This window comes from Anomaloglossus baeobatrachus, chromosome 5, assembly GCF_048569485.1.
Source record: "Anomaloglossus baeobatrachus isolate aAnoBae1 chromosome 5, aAnoBae1.hap1, whole genome shotgun sequence".
In the NCBI taxonomy this organism is placed as follows: Eukaryota; Metazoa; Chordata; class Amphibia; order Anura; family Aromobatidae; genus Anomaloglossus; species Anomaloglossus baeobatrachus.
Window position 1 is genome coordinate 481,803,280 of NC_134357.1, and position 22,897 is coordinate 481,826,176.

The 22,897-nt window shown below is 48.3% G+C and overlaps 1 long non-coding RNA gene across 1 annotated transcript in view; it reads left to right on the forward strand.

Moving 5' to 3' along the window:
• LOC142310370 (uncharacterized) overlaps positions 1-22,897 on the forward strand; it is a 201,661-nt gene that overhangs the window by 95,819 nt on the left and 82,945 nt on the right. The gene's annotated exons all lie outside the window — the stretch shown is intronic.

Consider the following 22,897-nt stretch of genomic DNA (forward strand, 5'->3'; position numbering starts at 1 on the left):
TAATAATAATAAAATTGATATTGATGGCATTGTGATGTTAGTGTTACACTGCACTTACAGCTATCACAATCGGGTTAGGAGAGCAGACCGCCATTGTGAGGAGAATACAGCAGACTGACTGCAACCAATCACATACGCTGGATCAGAGGGTGGGCGGGGGAAGCAGTAAATATTCATTTTGTTTAAACAGTGGGCGAGTACAGCAGTCTGCTGTCTTATCTTTGGAAAACACAGTATGTATTATAATTGTCCTGCTCTTACTGCTATTTTCTTCCTTTTGCAGCCCCCTAGCCCTTACTAGGACCATTTTACAGCACTTAATTTTGGGTCCCCATTAACTTATATGGGGCTCGGGTCCAAAATCGAGTCCGGGTAATGTCCAAATTTGCAAACACGAACATCTACGGATCTGCTCATCCCTACACACCAGCACATAGCACCAGAGTCCATAGGGAAGTGACAATGAAAAAAATATTCACTTGATCTCTACCAGGAGAGTGAATCATTAATTTTTAAGTACAGGAAATCTGCTGAATAATGAGGATTAAGTGGTACAGTTAATTCTTGGCAAACGGAGAGGAGGAAGGAATAAATAATCCTGTAACAAGAGGGCTGTAGTCCTGTATCCAGTGTCCTGGGCAGGAGGTGCAATGTCCAGTTTCCTATGAACACCTCTGAGCCTTGCACATCAATAAGAGGTGGATTAGGAAGTGAGAAGGGTACTGTTGTACTGATGGTGTTTTTTTTCTCATAGAGACGGAACTTCCATATTACAAGGAGCAGTGGTTCGGATGTGAGATGATCCTGTTATGTCCTTTATGTCTATATCTTTTCCTCCTGCAGGCCCTTATTGATGTTCTTAGATGGTAGACATTGGCACTATTCTTAGGCCTCCAACAGTCATATCATGGATGATAGATGATATCTCCCCCCTCAATTTATTTACTAATATGCTGCAGTTGCAATTGACTAATGCATCTAAGGGGTTAATCTAATAAAATCAAAGTTATCTTCCCAACACAATTTACAATTTTACAAGTAACATAGTGTGATGGGGTTACTCCCTCTGCTGGTGGTGTAAGTTAGCCCTCAGGTTAACTTCCATTTAAAGGTCCAGCTGGTTTATTGAAAAATACATAAACCGCACTCCTAGTACATAGCACACATGGTTTTCAAGTCCATTTGACTGGCAGTCCGCCCACTCAGATTCGGATACCACTTCTCCACTGAAGTATCCAAGTGATGGTATCTCAGCCTCCAGTTACTGACCTCGGTCAGATGAGGTGAACCCTCTCTTCCGCAGAGGATTCCTTCCAGAGGCATCATAATCTCTATATACAGTCCCGATCAGGAAAAGCAAATCTTCTCTTCCTCAGAGGATTCCTTCCAGAGACATTATAACCTCTACACATAGTCCCGGTCAGGACATGCAAATCTTTTCTTCCTCAGAGGATTCTTTCTAGAGACATCATAACTGCTACACACTGTGTCGGTCAGGAAATTCAAATGCTCTCTTCCTCAGAGGATTCCTTTAAAAGGCATCATAACCTCTACACACAGTTGCAGTCAGGATATGCAAAATTTCTCTTCCTCAGAGGATTCCTTCCAGAGGCATCATAATCTCTATACATAGTGCCAGTCAGGAAACACAAATGCTCTCTTCCTCAGAGGATTCCTTCCAGAGGCATCATAACCTCTACACACAGTCATGGTCAGGACATGCAAATCTTCTCTTCCTCAGAGGATTCCTTCCATAGGCATCATAACCTCTATACACAGTCCTGGCCAGGAAACAAATCCTCTCTTCCTCAGAGATTTCCTTCCAGAGGTATCATAACCTCTACACACGATCCCGGTCAGGATATGCAAATACTCTGTTTCTCAGAGGATTCTTTTCAGAGGCATCATAACCTCTACACACAGTGTTGGTCAAGAAATGCAAATCCTCTCTCCTTCAGAGGATTCCTTCCAGAGGAATCAGAACCTCTACACACGGTACCGGTCAGGAAACGCAAATCCTCTCTCCTTCAGAGGATTCCTTCCAGAGGCATTATAATCTCTATACATAGTGCCAGTCAGGAAACGCAAATGCTCTCTTCCTCAGAGGATTCCTTCCAGAGGCATCATTACCTCTACAAACGGTCCCGGTCAGGACATGCAAATCTCCTGTTCCTAAGAGTATTCCTTCCAGAGACGTCATAACCTCTACACATGGTGCCGGTCTGTACACACAAATCAAATGGCAGTAAATGATTAATAATATCAGCCCTGGTAGACCAGGCAGCTAGGGGGTTTATGATGATGTCATTGGAGGATGTAATTCAGTAAAGGTTACTATTGAAGGCTGCAAAACTCCTCTTGTATGATTTGTGAGGATGTCACGTTCATAAATCCTTTTGAAAATAAAGGGGCAGCAGTGAACGTTTAGTAGCAATTTTGCAGTGCTCAAAACTGCAGCCAGCCCCATTAACATGCTGTATATCCCTGCAGAGTAGCTAAGGAACAACAAGGGGTAGAGGGTAAAATTAGTGCTCTAGCCCTTTAATTTTAGTATTGGTGGGGATCTCTAAGGTTAGACTCTCAGGAATCATAAAACGATGGCATCACATGAATAGGTGCCAGAAAACAAGAGTTGGATAAAAGGAGTAAAGAAGAAACAGTTAAAGGGAACCGGAAGCATCAGCAGTTATGTCTACCTATCTAAATTCCCAAATAGATCGTTAGAAAAAGTATTTCTAAATTCTGTTTATAATATGCAAATGTCCCACTTGATTAGTTGATGTTTGACAAGTTTCCCCAGACTAGTTGGCCCACTTTGCATGTTATTATTACTCCCAGGTGGGTGTGATATGATGATTTACAAGAGTCGGCATCATCGCCAGCACTCTACATATCACACGCATGCGCACGGCTTTGTTCACTCACATCATTGAGCCCCTGAAGCTCGATGTACGCATCCTGGCTTCAGAAAGGCGCACTGAGCATTACCGGAGGTATTTGGCATTCATGCTGCCCTCGGCACTTTAAGTATTCATGCTCCTTACTGGCAACTCAAACTATGAGTAGTCTATAGCCTTAACCTCCCTCAATCACCAGTCTATTGCATTTCTCTCACTCCAATCCCCAGTCTATAGCATTAGCCTCCCCCTCCCCCAGTCCTCTATCTAGAGCATTAGCCTCCTTCCATTCCCCAGTCTATAGTATTAGCCTCCCTCTCCCGCCAATCCACAGTCTATATTATTAACCTTCCACTCCCCAAATCCCCAGTCTATACCATTAACCTCCCCCCATTCCACAGTCTATAGCATTAGCCTACCCCGATCCCGAATCTATAGTATTAGCCTCCTCCCCCCACCCCCTAATCCCCGTCTATAACATTAGCCTCCCCCTTCAACCCCCCAAATCGCTGTCTAAAGCATTAGTCTCCCCCTCCCCAAATCCACGGTTTATAGCATTAGACTCCCCCTCCCTACCCCAATCCGCATTCTATAGCCTTATTTTCCACCTCCCTCCAATCCCAAATTTAGTGCATTAGCCTACCCCTCCCCACCCCAATCTTCAGTCTATAGCAATAGCCTCCCCCTCAATCCCCAGTCTATAGCATTAGCCTCCACCTCCCAACCTCAATCTTCAGTCTATAGAATTAGCCTCCCCCTCCCCCCATCCCCAGTCTATAGCATTAGCCTCCCCCTCTCACCCCAAAATCCCCAGTCTATAGCATTAGCCCCCCTCCCCACTAATCCCCAGTCTATAGCAGTTGCCTACCCCTCCCCACCCCAATCTTCAATCTATAGCTTTAGCCTCTCCCCATAATCCCTCCAGGCTCCGGTGTCCATCTCCCTCTTCCTGCTTTGGTATCCTCCCTCCTCCTGGCTCTGGTGCTTGTCTTCTTCCTGCTGTGACGTGTGCAGCGTGGTGAGATGGCAGGTATGTCAGCAGCATTGTCCACCGCAGCATTGGACCTCAAAAGTGGAGATGCTGGTGCTTCCGGGGTCAATCAGCTCCCTGTAACCGTGGTTTATTTGTATTTGTGTCTTAAAGACGCATATACAAATGAATGGAGGTGAGCATTTCCTCCTTTATTGAAAAGATAAGGGAGGTAAAAAGAACAAATTCCTCGCTCTCTAAGTGCCGCCCCCAAAGCCCGCCGCCCAAGGCACCGGACCTCTGATGCCTAGTCTCAAATACGGGCCGGCTGGAAGTGCAAAAGAAGGCTGTTCTTTGGCTCTTCTGTATATGCGAGCCGTCTTTTGCGCTTCCGATCATGCTCAGGTGTGCCTCTCTGAAGTTGGGACACTGAGGGGTACTTTGTACACTACGACATCGCAAGCCGATGGTAGCGATGCCGATCGCGATAGTCCCCGCAGCTGCGATATCTTGTGATAGCTGCCGTAGCGAACATTATCGCTACGGCAGCTTCACATCGCTAGTGAGCGTACCCGCCCCCGTCGGTTGTGCGACACGGGCAAATCGCTGCCCGTGGCGCACAACATCGCTAACACCCGTCACACGGACTTACCTTCCCTGCGACGTCGCTCTGGCCGGCGATCTGCCTCCTTTCTAAGGGGGCGTTTCGTGCGGCGTTACAGCAACGTCACATGGCAGCCGTCCAATAGCAGAGGAGGGGCGGATATGAGCGGCCGGAACATGCCGGCCACCTCCTTTCTTCCTCATTGCAGGCGGGACGCAGGTAAGGCGATGTTACTCGCTCCTGCGGCTTCACACACAGCGATGTGTGCTGCCGCGGGAACGAGGAACAACATCGTAACATCGGTCCTTCCAAAATTATGGAAATGACCGACACTACACCGATCATACGATTTCGACGCTTTTGCGCTCGTTAATCGTAGTAAAAAGGATTCACATACTCCGATGTCGACAGCGACGCCGGATGTGCGTCACTTTCGATTTGACCCCACCGACATCGCACCTGCGATGTCGTAGTGTGCAAAGTACCCCTTAACTCCTATCTTCAGAATCACAATGATATGAGTGAATAAAGCTGTGGCCATGCGATGATGCTGCCTCTTGTAAATCATGCTATAAAGCCCACGGGGCAAGATAACATGTTAAGTGGGCCAGCTAGTCTGAGGAAACTAGTCAAAAGTCATTTACATATCATAAACGGACTTTAGAAATACTTTTTCAAAAGATCTGTTTATGTGTGCAATGTAATAAAGGGATTGTTAGACAGGGAATTCAGATAGGTGAACATAACTGTTGGTGGTTCTGGAGGCACAGGGGGCCTGTTAGGTTCCCTTTAAGGATTTTGTATAACATACAAGTACATTCACACAAGCGCTCACTATGCCTGATGCTAAAACCATAAATTACAGGTGATCCGCAGCGGCTCCAGCAGGTAAAGAGTTTATACAGCATTACATTAAAAAGATCCAGTCGGTGCCAAATCCCCTGCACATAAAAAATGTTAGGGAGCGAGCAAGACGCCTACCTTCCTTCAGACCTTTCAGACTGCGGGCCAGGATTCAAGTAAAATATTATGTGGGCGTGTACATTCACAGAACACGTTCGGTTGTCAAAGCAAGTGTGGATATGCAGGACATTTCTAGAAATAGGAGAACGACGTTATCCAAATAGAAGAAGTGAAAAATTTTCTGGTTTGGAACATTTTTCGTTTTTTTTGTGTGTTTGCGGAGGCAGTAATAGAGCATTACCGAAAAACTATAAACCTCGTCTACCTTGTGTTTTATGGTCTCAGACCAAATGATTTATTTTCTATTGATAGACACAATGCCACACTCTCAGAAAATGATATTTCAGCTGCAGCAGTCACACATCGACCATCTCTGTACATGTAATTGAGCAGACATTTGACTGCCCCAGCCAATCATAATGTGCTACTAGTGATTGGCTGCAGTCAGGTGCGTAACGACTGCGGTCGCAGAGATCGCCACTGCGACCAGGCCCCGAGGTGTAGGGGGCCTGCCTGCCCCAGCCTCTGATTCAGATAGATGTGTCTATGAGAGTGCACATCCAGCTGAAATACATCGCAGCAAAGAGACTAGTCAGGTCACTGCACAGCGATGTGCCGGACACCGATTAAGGCCATGAATATTCATTGGATCCTACTCACATAATCTGAACATGGGGAGTAGAGAATACTCTTGACAGCTGCTGGTGCTGTAAGTGGCCGCGCACAACACTGACGTCATGCGCTGCGCTGCATACATGCTGGTCAACTGCTGGCATGCCAGCATCGCACGATGACGCTGGGGGAGCACAGGGAAGGTGATGAGTACAATAGTTTATTATTTTTTTTTTTTACTGTGTGTGGTGCAGTGGGGGCTATCTACCAGGATGAGGGGAATATATAGCATGATGGGAGCTATATTCCAAGATGAGAGAGCTATATAGCATGATGGGGACTATACACCAGGATGGAGAGCTATATACCAGGATGGAGAGCTATACCTGGATGAGGGGGCTATATACCAGGATGAAAGGGCTATATACCAGGGCGGAGAGCTATATACCAGGATAGAGGGCTATATACTAGGATGAGGGGGCTATATAGCATGATGGGGGCTATATAGCATAATGGAGGCTATATACAGTTAGGTCCAGAATTATTTGGACAGTGACACAATTTTCGCGAGTTGGCCTCTGCATGCCACCACAATGGATTTGACATGAAACCTCTACAACAGAATTCAAGTGCAGATTGTAACGTTTAATTTGAAGGTTTGAACAAAAATATCTGATTGAAATTGTAGGAATTGTACACATTTCTTTACAAACACTCCACATTTTAGGAGGTCAAAAGTAATTGGACAAATAAACCAAACCCAAACAAAATATTTTTATTTTCAATATTTTGTGCGAATCCTTTGGAGGCAATCACTGCCTTAAGTCTGGAACCCATGGACATCACCAAACGCTGGGTTTCCTCCTTCTTAATGCTTTGCCAGGCCTTTACAGCCGCAGCCTTCAGGTCTTGCTTGTTTGTGGGTCTTTCCGTCTTAAGTCTGGATTTGAGCAAGTGAAATGCATGCTCAATTGGGTTAAGATCTGGTGATTGACTTGGCCATTGCAGAATGTTCCACTTTTTTGCACTCATGAACTCCTGGGTAGCTTTGGCTGTATGCTTGGGGTCATTGTCCATTTGTACTATGAAGCGCCGTCCGATCAACTTTGCGGCATTTGGCTGAATCTGGGCTGAAAGTATATCCCGGTACACTTCAGAATTCATCCGGCTACTCTTCTCTGCTGTTACGTCATCAATAAACACAAGTGACCCAGTGCCATTGAAAGCCATGCATGCCTATGCCATCACGTTGCCTCCACCATGTTTTACAGAGGATGTGGTGTGCCTTGGATCATGTGCCATTCCCTTTCTTCTCCAAACTTTTTTCTTCCCATCATTCTGGTACAGGTTGATCTTTGTCTCATCTGTCCATAGAATACTTTTCCAGAACTGAGCTGGCTTCATGAGGTGTTTTTCAGCAAATTTAACTCTGGCCTCTCTATTTTTGGAATTGATGAATGGTTTGCATCTAGATGTGAACCCTTTGTATTTACTTTCATGGAGTCTTCTCTTTACTGTTGACTGAGAGACAGATACACCTACTTCACTGAGAGTGTTCTGGACTTCAGTTGATGTTGTGAACGGGTTCTTCTTCACCAAAGAAAGTATGCGGCGATCATCCACCACTGTTGTCATCCGTGGACGCCCAGGCCTTTTTGAGTTCCCAAGCTCACCAGTCAATTCCTTTTTTCTCAGAATGTACCCGACTGTTGATTTTGCTACTCCAAGCATGTCTGCTATCTCTCTGATGGTTTTTTTCTTTTTTTTCAGCCTCAGGATGTTCTGCTTCACCTCAATTGAGAGTTCCTTAGACCGCATGTTGTCTGGTCACAGCAACAGCTTCCAAATGCAAAACCACACACCTGTAATCAACCCCAGACCTTTTAACTACTTCATTGATTACAGGTTAACGAGGGAGACGCCTTCAGAGTTAATTGCAGCCCTTAGAGTCCCTTGTCCAATTACTTTTGGTCCCTTGAAAAAGAGGAGGCTATGCATTACAGAGCTATGATTCCTAAACCCTTTCTCCGATTTGGATGTGAAAACTCTCATATTGCAGCTGGGAGTGTGCACTTTCAGCCAATATTATATATATAATTGTATTTCTGAACATGTTTTTGTAAACAGCTAAAATAACAAAACTTGTGTCACTGTCCAAATATTTCTGGCCCTGACTGTATGAGGATGAAGGCCTACATACTAGGAAAAGGTAGCTATATAGCATGATGGGGGCTAGATTCCAGGATGAGAGAGCTATATAGCATGATGGGGGCTATATACCAGGATGGATAGCTATATACCAGGATGGAGGGCTATACCAGGATGAGAGGGCTATATACCAGGAGGATGAGGGGTCTGTATACCAGGATGGAGAGCTATATAACAGGATAGAGGGCTATATATCAGGATGAGGGGGCTATATAGCATGTTGGGGGCTATATACCATGATGGAGGGCTATATACAAGGATAAGGGAGCTCTATATCATGATGGGGGCTATATACCAGGATGAGTAGGCTATATACCAGTATGAGGGGGGCATATATACCAGTATGGAGAGCTATAAACCAGCATGGAGAGCTATATACCAGGATGAGTGGGCTATATACCAGGATGGAGGGCTGTATACAAGGTTGAGGGGGGCTATATACCAGGTTGAGGAAGCCATATACCAAGATGGGGGACATATTTACCAGGAAGCAGCCAAGGATGGGGGGGCATTAGTACAGAATGGGGGACATTACCACACAATAAAGGGGGAGGGGGGAAACTTGTATGTCTTTATCAGATTTAGAATGCTTCTATGGCCCATACATCTGATGAACATATGGGGTGGGACCTAAACTCAAACTCTGCATCGGGGCCCATCAGACTCTAGTTACGCCACTGGCGGCAGTGGTCACATACGGAATCCAGGAAGTGCTACAATAGCATAAGGGGACTGTAAGGGTTAGCAAACATAATTTTTTATTTTTTATTGTTTCCCCAAGAAAAGAAGTGATGGCCAACCACCTCTAAGGGTAAAAATGTAATTCTTTGTAATGTTTAAAAATCTGGAGAGAAAAGAGCGCAATAGGGTCTTACCCAGTAACAAGGAATAAAAATAATAAGGGAATGTGCTCACCTTATTGGGTTGTGTATCACACAACCAGATGTAAAGCCTGTAACCAGCTGCTGCACAGTCCATGTGCTGAAGAAGCCAAAGATCACTCGGGATCACTGTAAAATTGTAACTGTTACTGCGCTCCTGGAGATATGACACACATCCAGGAGAAGTAAAATACGAGGTGGTTTAATTCAACGCATTTCGAAGTGTAAACCCACTTCTTCATCAGGAAATCCACCAGTGTGACCTGTGTACTACAAACCTTTACTCTATGTCTTTATCCTGATCAGTCCCTATTTTCCTCTACATAATGCACTGTCAGGAACACACAGTATGTAGTGTTTATGTGCCAAATCTAGTATCTGGAGTAAGCGCACAACAAATTTCCCTTTTTCTTTGTTCCAATCTGATTTTTCCCTACTCACCAATATATCGTGTACTGTCTGGATTACAGACTAAGTAATATACATGAGCACTACAAAGTTTTTCCCTATTCATTTTCACTTTCTGATTATGTCTATTATCCCTCTATATTATGCATTTTTGGAAGCCGACACTATATAGTACACATGCACCAATTCTACTGTCTGGTGCTTTTACATTTAAAACTTTTTCCCTCCCCATGTTCTCATCCAGATTACTTCCTATGTGCTTCTCCATCATGCTGTCATTATGTGACTGCAGGATAGCAAGGGACAAGGGACTCCTATACTGTCCCTCATGCTAGGGGACCCTAGGTAATCCCTAACCTCAGGCGTACCCCTAATGGCGGAGATGCCTGAGTCTAGTGCCTGGCTAGTCTCCTGTGCAGAAGTAATCTGTCCCCCGCAAGGAAAGGAAGGAGCAAGAGTGTGATAGCAACACAGATAAAAACAGACAGCATAAAATCAAAACCCAGACACACTGCAAACTCACAGTATCATACAGTAAGAGACTAAGGGGAAAAGCAAGAGAAGTAAGGCAGCAACAAAATACCACAGCCACTCACAGTAATAATGTAAAACAGCCATTAGTAAGTCTGGATCACGACTCCTCACCAAACCAGTATAGACTAGCTATAGCTGGCATTAAGCAAGAGTCAGCAGCCAGCATATGAAGGAAACAAATGTGACTGACTCCCCCATAGCATATGAACAAAGGAGACTAACAAGCAGCCCAGCAGAGATTAACTCTTGCTAACTTGCCTATGAACTACAAGCATGTGGGTCAAGCCTGAGTCTCCCTGTACTGATCACAGAAATCAAAGAAATTAGCTGGCAGAGTGTCTGTAATCTCTACAGATCCTGATGCCTGCAGAAACCTTCTTGTGGTACATGCACTGCCAGGTGCACACATGACGTAGTATCAAAGCGCCAAATTCAAGGGCAAATCTTGGCAAATGCACACTACAAATCTGACTTCCAATCCTGATATTTTTCGTATGCACTTCTACATAGTAAACTGTCTGGAGCACAAACTGTCCAATACACATGTTCTGAATCCACTATCTGGCGCATGCGCACTGCAAATTTTATATAATGCTCTATAAATATATGTCTGAAGCATACACAGTGATGTGTTGGGAAGGTTTTGGAGTGAAGCATGCTTTATTGCTGGAAAGAAACTAAAAAAATACAGGGCTAAATGCTACTGAAGTTGTAAGTTGTCATTTAGAGGCGCTGACCATTGATTATTCATGTAAGAGCCATGACCAGCTGAGGGAGGATTCTCCGGTCATGATGTCTGTGTAACCAAACCCCCTTATCCTCTAAAATTAAACACACGAACTGCATGCGACTTGGTTCAAATGGCCACAGCAGCCTTTTTATTGCCTATTGTTTTACAGACTAGTACCTTAGGGACGCCGTCCAACGGGCGACCCAAAACAACCACATAACGGTAACAATAGACAATAACATTTACAATACCCCCCGGGGTAGGCCCAGTCCACTACTACTACTCCCCCTGTCCCCGGCCGCAACACACCGACCCAGAGACGAGGTGCCAATCACCCACGGATTGACCCCCACACTTTGGCAGAACCCCGTGCCTGCCACATCCCGGAAACCGAGAGCCACCATACCAAGACAATGACTCCCGGTCCAGCCACCAATCACTTCCAAACCTCTGGACCAGACCTACCCCCACCGCTACTGTGACAAAAGGTATCCCAACTACCCAAAAACATCTCCCACATGACAACACAAAGGGAGGGTGGGCGGGGATCGTTCGGCGTCCGGAAACAGAAGAGGAGGTAACTCCTTCCTCTCCCAGCTAACCCTTTCCCTGCTCCTCCTCTTCCTCCCCGGCTAAAACCATCCCCCAAAGCCATATTAGGCATATACCACTGTCCCTATTAACCCATCACTCCCTACCTCCCCCTTGGTCATGTCGCCCCTCCCCCCAAGTGGGTCCGTGGCTTTCTTGACCAGCTGAGGGAGGATTCTCCGGTCATGATGTCTGTGTAACCAAACCCCCTTATCCTCTAAAATTAAACACACGAACTGCATGCGACTTGGTTCAAATGGCCACAGCAGCCTTTTTATTGCCTATTGTTTTACAGACTAGTACCTTAGGGACGCCGTCCAACGGGCGACCCAAAACAACCACATAACGGTAACAATAGACAATAACATTTACAATACCCCCCGGGGTAGGCCCAGTCCACTACTACTACTCCCCCTGTCCCCGGCCGCAACACACCGACCCAGAGACGAGGTGCCAATCACCCACGGATTGACCCCCACACTTTGGCAGAACCCCGTGCCTGCCACATCCCGGAAACCGAGAGCCACCATACCAAGACAATGACTCCCGGTCCAGCCACCAATCACTTCCAAACCTCTGGACCAGACCTACCCCCACCGCCACAGGACAGACCACGTGACACCTTACGTGGCCTGGACCCGCCACACACCAAAAGCACGCTCCACACCATCCTGCAGACCCAACGCCCATAAATCCAGACCGACCTCGTTGAGGTGCACACCATCACCCCTCCGAAATCGCCAATCAGCCGGCTCCAAATCCCTGTGCCGTACCACAATCCCACCATTCCTGGTCACAAACCTAGCCACTACCCTATTCACCTGGGCCCTGGCCTTATTAACCTTCTCCACCGACCGAGCCCCTCTCCATGCCAACCTGGTCACTATGTCAGACCATACGACCAGCAAACCAGGATACCGCTTCCACAACTGCAGTAAATCAATCTTTATGTCTCGGATCAAATCCCGCGACGCCCTGGCACCAAGATCATTACCCCCCACATGCAATACCAGCACATCCGGGGGCCGCTCAACTTTACAATGGAAACGAAATTCCGGGACCACCCTGCCCCACTCCATGCCCCGAACTCCGATCCATCGAACAGTCGCCTGCGCACGATCCAAACCCAGCTGTCGACCATTCGGGCGGACCTCCGCCCGACGGGCACCCCAAAATACGAAGGAGTGCCCCAAGATCCAGATCAGGCACTTCCCTATAACAAATAAAACAAAACGAAAATATCAAAACCAATAACAGCACAACCACCAACACATCAAAAAACACCCCTTTCCTCAAACCTTCCGCACGTAACCAAAGTCCCATGATGCTACAACAACTGCGGTCTCACATACCGCCGAAAACAAGAAGATTCCCATCTACCAATACGCTTTACCACCTCATCTCCAAGCCCCCAACGGGCTGCCTCCGTTGCTGCACCAATTCGGAATGAATGCGACCCGAATTCCTCCGGGCGCTCCCCCGCGTTACGTAGACTTAGCCGCAGCACCGCCACAAACTGAAACCTCGACAAAAACGACCCATTCAAATGCCGCAACAACGGGCCAGGTAAGCCTCCCCTCACGGCCATAAATCTCTCGACTACACGCACAGGGCACAATTCCTCTCCTGGAACCGCATATAACACCACCAATCTACCACGGCCCAGCTGATCCATTTTTGACCGGCGAATCCGGCACTCCACCTGACTACTGCTCACTTGCACGTCCTCAAACATCAAACCACCACCCGTCACCCTGGACGGGCTCACCAGCTCGCCTATCCGGAACGCCCCATAAAAAGCGAGACCGAAAGCCGTTGTAAATAGAACCGTCTCGTACACAGACTCACAAATGCCGCTCAGGCCACCCACCATCCGTCTCAACAAACCAAACGATACAGGGCGCCTCTTGTCCCTCTCCCGTACGCCACGGCGAAAGCCCCGCAAAGCCTGACGAACCCGAAAATCCTGTGAAACATCACGCTCCCCTCTCATTTTTAACCAAAATGCCACTGCCGACACCCGATGTGCCACAGCCGATGCCGATCGCCCGGCTGAAAAATCCGTACTCACCAATGACAACAAAGCCACCAAGTAATCCACGCTTTCCCCACCAAACATCAGACGCAACAACTCCTCCCATTCAGCCCACACCTTAGCATACCGGCACCAAGTCACCTCGGTCACCGAGTTCCGAATCAAGTCTGAGATCACCGCCTCACCAGATGCCACAAATCCTCGGGGCACTCCACTCCAACTTCGTCCGCCCACGGCAACAGCGCCCGAAACCTGCTGAACTGAAAACGAGACAAAGCATCAGCCACCTCGTTGTCAACACCCGGAACGTGCCTTGCCACTACCTGCACATTCAACTGCAGACATCTCAACACTAAATGCCGCAAATACACCACCACCGGCTCCGACTTAGCAGACAAGTTGTTAATCGCGTGCACCACCGCCTGGTTATCACAATGAAAACACACTTTCCTTCCGGCAAAGTGCGACCCCCATAGCTCCACTGCCACTACAATGGGGAATAGCTCTAACAGAGCCAAATTCCTAACCAAGCCGCTCTCCCGCCACGCCTGTGGCCACTGCCCGACACACCAATGACCTCTGAAGACAGCCCCAAACCCGGCCGACCCCGCCGCATCCGTAAACAGCTGCAACGCCCCGTTAGACGCCACCCTCTCCATCACCAGCGTCCGGCCGTTGAAATGCTGCAAAAATTGATCCCATACTTCCAAATCGTCCCTGATCGCCTTTGTGATCCGCACAAAATGCGCCGGCAACCGTACCCCGGCCGTCGCCGTCGCCAAACGCCTCGCAAACACTCTCCCCATTGGCACAATTCTGCAAGCAAAATTCAATTTTCCAAGCAAAGACTGCACCGCCTTAAGCCGCACCTTCTTCGCCGCTTTTACCCCTGACACTGCGGACCTCAAATCACGGACCTTCTCCGCCGGCAACCTGCATTCCATAGCAATGGTGTCAATTTCAATTCCCAGAAAACACATCACCGGCGCCGGGCCTTCCGTCTTATCCGGCGCCAAAGGAATCCCGAAACTGGCCGCAACTTTTTGCAACGCAAATAGCAAACCCGCACAAACCATCGAACCCGCCGGCCCGACACACAGGAAATCATCCAAGTAATGAATGATGGACGTAAGCCCGGACACGTCCCGAACCACCCACTCAACAAACGAACTAAATGCCTCAAAGTACGAACACGAAATGGAACAGCCCATTGGCAAACAACGATCAACATAATAACTGCCATCCCACCAGCAACCCAACAAATGCTGACTATCTGGATGAACCGGTAACAACCGAAACGCTGCTTCCACATCCGCCTTTGCCATCAATGCACCCCGCCCCGCCGCCCTAACCAGGTCCAACGCCTTATCGAACGACACATAATATACCGCCGACAACTCCGGCGCAATGCCATCAGTCACCGATAACCCTTCCGGGTAAGACAAATGATGAATCAGCCGAAATTTATGCCGCTCCTTCTTTGGTACCACCCCCAACGGTGACACCACCAAATTCCCGCACGGCGGGGCGACATAAGGGCCGCCCATCCTGCCCAAAGCCACCTCCCTTTCCAGCTTCTCATCCACCACTTCCGGGTGATCCCGAGCGGAACGCAAATTACGATACGGCGGAACCGATGCATTAACAACCGACGGAATATGAAAACCATCCGAAAAACCAGAACTTAACAACGCCGCCGCCTCCTTGTCCGGATACCTATTTAAAAACGGAACCATCACTTCTACCTTCACCGGCGTCGTCCCTCTTACCAGCCCCATCACCAGCCTTTCCTTTTCCTTTTTTAAAACATTTGGACAAGCTATGTCCCCCCCCACATCCGGAGCATTCATGCTTAAAACGGCACGCCGCTCCAAACCTGCACTGCCCTTCATTGTACTGCCAACACAAACCTTTCTTGAAACTTGCCGGGGACCCGGCCCCCCCCGAACCCCCGGCGCCCCCCCGAAAGGGCTGAGCCGGTGCCGACATCAATCGCATCCATAAGGAAATATCCTTATGGTCCCAACGCATATCTGGCCGCAATGCCTTCCGCTGCCTAAATTGCTCGTCGTAGCGCAGCCACGCCAGTCCGCCATAAACTCGATAAGCCTCCCCTATCGCATCCATGTAGCCGAACAAAGCCGAACAATGCTCCGGCTCCTTCTCCCCGACCACGCTCGCCAAAATCGCAAATGCCTGTAGCCAGTTGGCAAAAGTCCGAGGAATAAGCCTATAACGGCGCTTTTCCTCCTCGTCCTTCTCCTTTTTGGAATCACTCGGCTTAACCCTATCCAAATTAAATTTCTCCAGGGGAAGCAGAGAAAATATCTCCACATATTCCCCTTTCCAAATTTTTTCCCGCACCTCCTTCTTTAAATGGGCCCCCAGCGGGCCCTCAAAACAAACATAAACTTCGCTTTTAGCCCTATCATCTAAGCGCACCACCTCATCCTCCTTCTCCTTTTCCTTCTCCTTTTCCTTCTCCTTTTCCTTCTCCTTTCCCCCCCCCCGTCTCACTCCCCCCTTCGCCCCCCCCTCTACTCGCACCCGCTCCGTCACCCCCCGTCGCCGCCGAGGCCCCTAAACCGGCTGCACCCACCCACGCCGCCACCGGCGCCTGGGCCCCCTCCCCCCCCGCTCCCGAAGCCGCCGCCAGCCCCTGCAACAGCCCCAACAATTGACTCCACACTGCGAAACCAGCGGGCGCTGCCGTAGCCGCAGCCGCCCCCCCCCCCGAAGCCCCCCGCCAGCGCAGCCCCTGCCGCCTCCGCGGCCGTCTCACCCGACCGCCGCTCGGCGTCTCCCGAGACCGCCGCCTCGCTGTCCTCCGTCTGTCGTCCATCCGACTCCTCCGAACCGAAAGCCTCTTCCCCCTCCTCGCCGCTGGCCCCATCTTCCATCCGACATCCGGGGGGCGCCGCCGCAGCACCCCCCCCACCACGGCCGCCAGACAGGGCCGCCGCGTGGGCAGAGTCATCCCCGCTCCATCTCTTGCCCCGGGGTGACAACCCAGGAGACCGTCCTGTCCCCCGCGCCGGCACCCCGGGCCTCGACCTCTTGCGCCCGCCCCCCTGCCGACTGCAAGGGGCCTCTGGGCGCGGACGACCAGACGCCCGGCTCCGGATCTCAGCCGTCGTCGCCTCTGGCCCTCCTGGGCTATTGCAGGCCTCCATCCGCCGAGTCCTCCCGCTCCCACGGGAGACTGCCACATCCGGGGGCTGCACAGCGGTACTGAGTGACCCGGCGGTTGCCGCAGGGCTCCCGCCGTCACTCCTTCTCTCAGCCGCACCGGGGTCAGGCACCGCAGACCCCCCCCCGGCGCCGGACCTACCGCCACGTGCAGCCCCGCGGTCCCCCCGCCGACTGCAGGGGGATCTGCTGGCCTCTCTCCTGCGCCGAGCGCGCTCCCGGCCTGGAGCCGCTGCAGTCTCAGTAACTCCAGCCCGGAGGCCGGGACCGGAAGCAGGCCCCGTGCTGGCCACTCCCACCTCCCGACCGCCGCGGCTGGAACGAAGATTCCTCCCGCCGGCCTCTGCAGCAGCCAGACGCTGCTGCTGCGCTGCACTCTGCGGAGGGTCCCTGGAGGGGCTCTTACATCTCCTCCTCGCCCCCCCCCGCGCCCGGGGAATACCTGCGGGGGGGCCGCGACTGGCGCCCGCCGCTGCTGGGGGGACGAGGGGCAAGCGCCGACGGGTTAACCCCGGCAGCCCTGATGTGGGTCTGCACTGCCAGGGGCCCGTGCGCTGCGACCGCTGCCTGAATCAGACGCTGGAGCTCCTGAAGATCTGCCATGGAGGTGCACGTGCAGATCGTTCGGCGTCCGGAAACAGAAGAGGAGGTAACTCCTTCCTCTCCCAGCTAACCCTTTCCCTGCTCCTCCTCTTCCTCCCCGGCTAAAACCATCCCCCAAAGCCATATTAGGCATATACCACTGTCCCTATTAACCCATCACTCCCTACCTCCCCCTTGGTCATGTCGCCCCTCCCCCCAAGTGGGTCCGTGGCTTTCTGAGCTTTAAGAAACTCATCAAGAGAGTGGCAAACCTCTTTCATGTAACAGTGTTCACTCCACAGTTTGGCTTGTAACCATTGATCTCTTTTTCCAAAATCTGAATATTCATTCTTGATATCAAAGCCATTCAGGTTTACCTAAAGCGACTTGTCTGCCCGTACTGGTGTGTGTGAGGTTTCTTCCTCCACATGGTGTCCTTAAAAGCAGCTGTGGTTCCTTCCCCTACTTTGTACGTGTGAAGCTTTATTAGAATTTTGTAATTTATCCCGACTTCTCCGCGCTCCAAAATAAACATTTTTATGATATTTGTTGCAGCAGAATTTACATGTCTGAAACGATTCAGCTTTCGTCACCTCTTCAGGATTTGCGAGCAGCTTATTCGCAGCAGTCTGGGATTTCTTTTTACTTTCCTTCCCCCAAAGATATCCACCCATCAATATTTTTTTTATCAAACCAGAGATCGTTGCAATCGTCTGATCTCTAAAGTTTATACTTTTTCATTACAACTTTCAAAGGGACATTTTTGGAAATGTTGTACGGATCAGCCATAACATTAAATCCACCTGCCTAATACTGTATAGGTTGCCTTTGACTTATCAGGGTGTGGGTGTGGCGTCATGTGTCTGAAACGCCACAAAGAATGGCCGCATGTATGATATTTCAATGTGTATTGCCAGCTTTGGTGAGGTTTGTTTTTTCTGCTGTTAAAGAAAAACTACATGCACACATTTCTTCCGATCCCTTACTGGGGTTTGTGCACTTCATCTGATGTTATGGCTTGTGCATGGTCCCTAAAGGGAAGGGGAGATGCTTGGGAAGTAAAATGGAGATTGTCCATGGAATAGGTAATGTTTGCTCTCTGAAGGGACAAGCTGTATTGGGGCACGGTATCAGTCCCTAGGCCACACAGACTTACCAAGAGACTACTTGAATTCTTTTTAGAAGGAACAGTAAATTGCCCAGGATCTCAGCAGCTACATATAATCTGGAAACTGCTGCAAGCAGAAGTAAGTTTTCCAATAGGATTCAAGTTGCCTGCTCACCGGAGGGGATCACAGATCCGGTACTTGTCTGTCTTGGAATCCCTGGTCTCCAAGAAACCATTTCACAAAAAGGGAATTAGCAGCAGGAAGACTACGGTACATCACAGCAGAGAAATGGAACTATCACCACACATATCAGACTGAAAACCTAGTGTGAGCTGTATGGAATCTTCTGGAACTGTTTGTAGAACTTCACAGAAAGGTAAATGTTCACTGCTCTGTCTCCGGTTGATTATTTTCTGCTTCAGCATTCTTGCTCCAACTTCCCCGGGGAGCCAGCCCTAGTTGGGGGGAAGAGGGGTTAACCCTCTGACACTGATCGTCACCACCTAACTCATGGGGACCTTCTGCAGTTCCCAGCCAAATTCAGGTTGAATAATCCAACTGGCATCACAAACCGTTTATTTATTTATTTTTTCCTTCTCATTTCATTATTAACCCCACAAAAGACTGGCGCGCACCTCTGGTCAGGCCTGATCAGCACTCGGACCGCCATGCACCAGCCTCATCACATCAGAGGCCAATCAGGGCAGCACATGAACATCCCAAGACCACAAGGCTTAGGGGCACTAGTAGCAGACCCTATAGTCCTGTCAGTTGTTCACATCGGCCTCTATGGATCAGGCTGATTTTCCAAGCAAATCATAAAGATGATTAATGCAACTAAGATCTTTGGACTTTGAAGACCTTGATCTCTTTATCATGTTCCTCCAACTATTCCTGACCAACCATTATCCTACTAAAAGAGCCACAGCCATTAGCGAATCCTGCTGCCATGAAGGGGCGTACTGTGGTGGTTTAGGTAGGTGGTATGTGACACATCCACATAATGTCCGGGCAGTGTTTTAAGAGCAAAACATATGTGTCCACCCTAACCTTACACTTGGCACAACATATTCTAATTAATAGCATGAGACGACAAGTCTTAAAAAGAAAAACATTATTTTATGATACTCTGTCGAGATATGTGTATGCCATATACTGTATGTCTATATAAATATGTTATTATTATTAGATAAATAATGCATCAATATACAATAGATGAATAGAAAAATATGAGATAGATAGATAGATAGATAGATAGATAGATAGATAGATAGATAGATGTAACCAAACACCGATAACGCGCACCTCAAATGGAAACTATAGCTGGAGACAATAGAATTTTTTTGTTGCTGAATTTATCTTTGTTCCAATTTTGATTTTTCCCTACGCATCAATATATCTTGTGCTGTCTGGATTAGAGATTAAGTAATATGCATGAGCACTACAATGTTTTCCCTGATTCATTTCCACAATCTGATTATGTCTTTACCCCTGTATATTATGCACTTTTGGAAGCCGACACTATATAGTAAACATGCAGCAATTCTACTATCTGGTGCTCTTACACTTAACACTTTTTCCGTACCCATGATATCACCCAGATCCCTCCCTATGTGCCTCTCCATCATGCTGTCACAATGTCACTGCAGGATAGCGAGGAACAAGGGGCTCCTATACTGTCCCTCATGCTAGGGGACCTTAGGCTATGCCTGACCTCAGGATTACCCCTAATGGTGGAGATGCCTGAGTCCAATGCCTGGCTTGTCTCCTGACCAGAACTAATCAGTTGTCCCCCCAAGAGAAGGAAGGGGCAGACGTGTGATGGCCACACAGATACAGTCAAACAGGGTAAAACCAAAACTGAGACACACCGCAAACTAACAGGAACAAACAGTAAGAGATTAAGGAGAAAAAAAAGAGATGTAAGGAAGCAACAAAAGGACAACCAGGGGTAACATCACAACCACTCACAGCAATAATGTACAACAACCATTAGGGGTACTAGCTATAGCTGGCATTAAGCCAGAGACCAGCCACCATATGAGATGAGCAATTGTGACTGGCTTCCCCACAGCATGTGATCAAAGAAGATTAATAAGCAGTCCAGCAGAGATTAACTTATAAATTATTATTATTATTATTACTACTATTATTATTAGATAAATAATACATCAATATAGGATAGATGGATAGAAAAATATGATAGATAGATAGATAGATAGATAGATAGGTAGGTAGATAGAAATTTGTAACCAAACTGTCTTAGAGTGACTGGCTCAGCTCCACCACACATTGATAATGCACACCTGCAACAATGGAAACTATATCTGGAGACAATAGAATATTTTTTTGCTGCTGAATTTCCATTGTGATTGGTTCATTTAGTTTGATAAATGAACACAACTTCATCACTTGGCCACCTCTACGCTTCCTCTGCCAAAATCTGTCCAAGTAAATAAAAATGAGTGAATCAGTGGAAATGGGAACAGTGTCAGGAGAAGTGAATACGGTTCATTTAAGGTGTGGTGCATGTCTTTCCAATGCCAACTTGCAGCACTAAGGGATGGGCTGCGTACAAAGTGGAAAAGTCTCATATCACACCCACCGCTTGGCTCCATCTACGTGCACAAATCCCGGCTCTGTAGACTGACAGCTCATATTGTATATTTTATGAAAATAAAATCATATGAGCTAATTAGTCCATATTCATTATCCTCAAATCTACTTTGCCAGGTCATTCATGCAATGCTTTCCAATAATTTGTCCATATGAGTCAGAATGAGGCTAAAAATTGATGATATTTTGGCTGCATGATCGGGAAGGTTGAGTGCTTTGAGCTTAGTGTGTTGGCTACAATTCCAGTAGACTCAGACTGGTGAGAGACAAGTAACCACAAAATAATAAAAAACTTTTGAGGAAGACTTCACCTGCATAATCTCTAAACTGAAAGTAGTAAACTTAAAGGGGTTGTCCTATCTGGGAAATTTAGGGCAGAAACAAGAACTAAGAGAAGGCTACTACCACCATGTCTGAATTCATTGATGAGTCTCAGTAGTCTGGTAACTCGACTTAACAGGCCATGATGGGGAAAATAGCTGCTTAGTGCTGATATATTCAACAAGACACCTACTACCACCAGAAGCAGGTAGTCCAGTTGACTACCAAAAAAATATAACTGCAAAGACATAATTAGGATTCTTAGCAGTAATCTAGGAATGCAAGTAACTATATGTCTCTTCAAAGGGAAAGGTTTCTCCTTGTGCAGAGTGACATGTCAGAATCTCAATTTACAGACATGGTGTTTCGGGGTATTGCCCCTCATCAGTGCAAAGTATGAGCTCTGATTTGGCTAGTTGAGAGGCTAAAGGGTGCTTTACACGCTGCAACATCGCTAACGATATATTGGCGGGGGTCACGTCGTTAGTGACGCACATCCGGCGCCGTTAGCGACATCGCAATGTGTGACAGCTAGGAGTGACGATCAACGAGCGCAAAAACGTGAAAAATCGTTCGTTGACACGTCTCTCCTTTTCAAAATATTGTTGCTGCTGCAGGTACGATGTTGTTCATCGTTCCTGCGGCAGCACACATCGCTATGTGTGACACCGCAGGAGTGACGAACATCTCCTTACCTGTGTCCACCGGCAATGAGGAAGGAAGGAGGTGGGCGGCATGTTCCGGCCGCTCATCTCCGCCCCTCCTCTGCTATTGGACGGCTACCGTGTGACATCGCTGTGACGCCGCATGAACCGCCCCCTTAGGAGGCAGATCGCCGGCCAGAGCGACATCGCAGGGAAGGTAAGTCCGTGTGACAGGTGTTAGCGATGTTGTGCGCCACGGGCACTGATTTGCCCATGACGCACGACTGACGGGGGCGGGTACGCTCGCTAGCGAAATCAGTACCGATATCGCAGCGTGTAAAGTACCCTTAAGACTGGGATCTAAGCTGTAAAGTTTTTCCTTTTGGAGAATGACATGCCAGTATGAGGAAACTTAAATGCCTTCAATGCTCCTCTGGGAAATTAAATATGCAAATTGCCTCTTTAGAGAGGAAGAGGACTTGAATGCTAGTGCCAGCCATTGGAAGTAGCAATCCTAAAAGTCAATATCGACCCTTTAACAAGACTTGCCATATGACTTAGCATGGAAGCCAAACCAGAATCTCAATTTGAAGACACGGTATTATACGCTCTTGCCCCTCATCAGTGCAAAGTATGAGATCTGATTTGGCTAGATGACAGGCTAAGACTGGGATCTAATGGGTAAGATTTCTCCGTTTGGAGAGTGACATGACAGTGTGCTGCCCCCGGACCAGCAGCCGTGCTGCTCGGATCCGGATCTGCGGTATGGCTCGAGGGACTCTACCGGAACCGGGGGTTGCCCGGACACTTCAAATAAAAAGGGTCGTATTTGTACGGGATTTGTTGTAATTAGTCTATTAACCCCTCCGTGGGTAGGGATGGATGCCCTGGGGCCCAGGGTTGTGCAGGGTTGCAGGGACCAGTAAACATACAGTTCGGTTGTCCTGGTGCTGGATGAGGTTGCACTGATGAGAAAGCCATGGTCCCCATAGGGGGGAGTGGC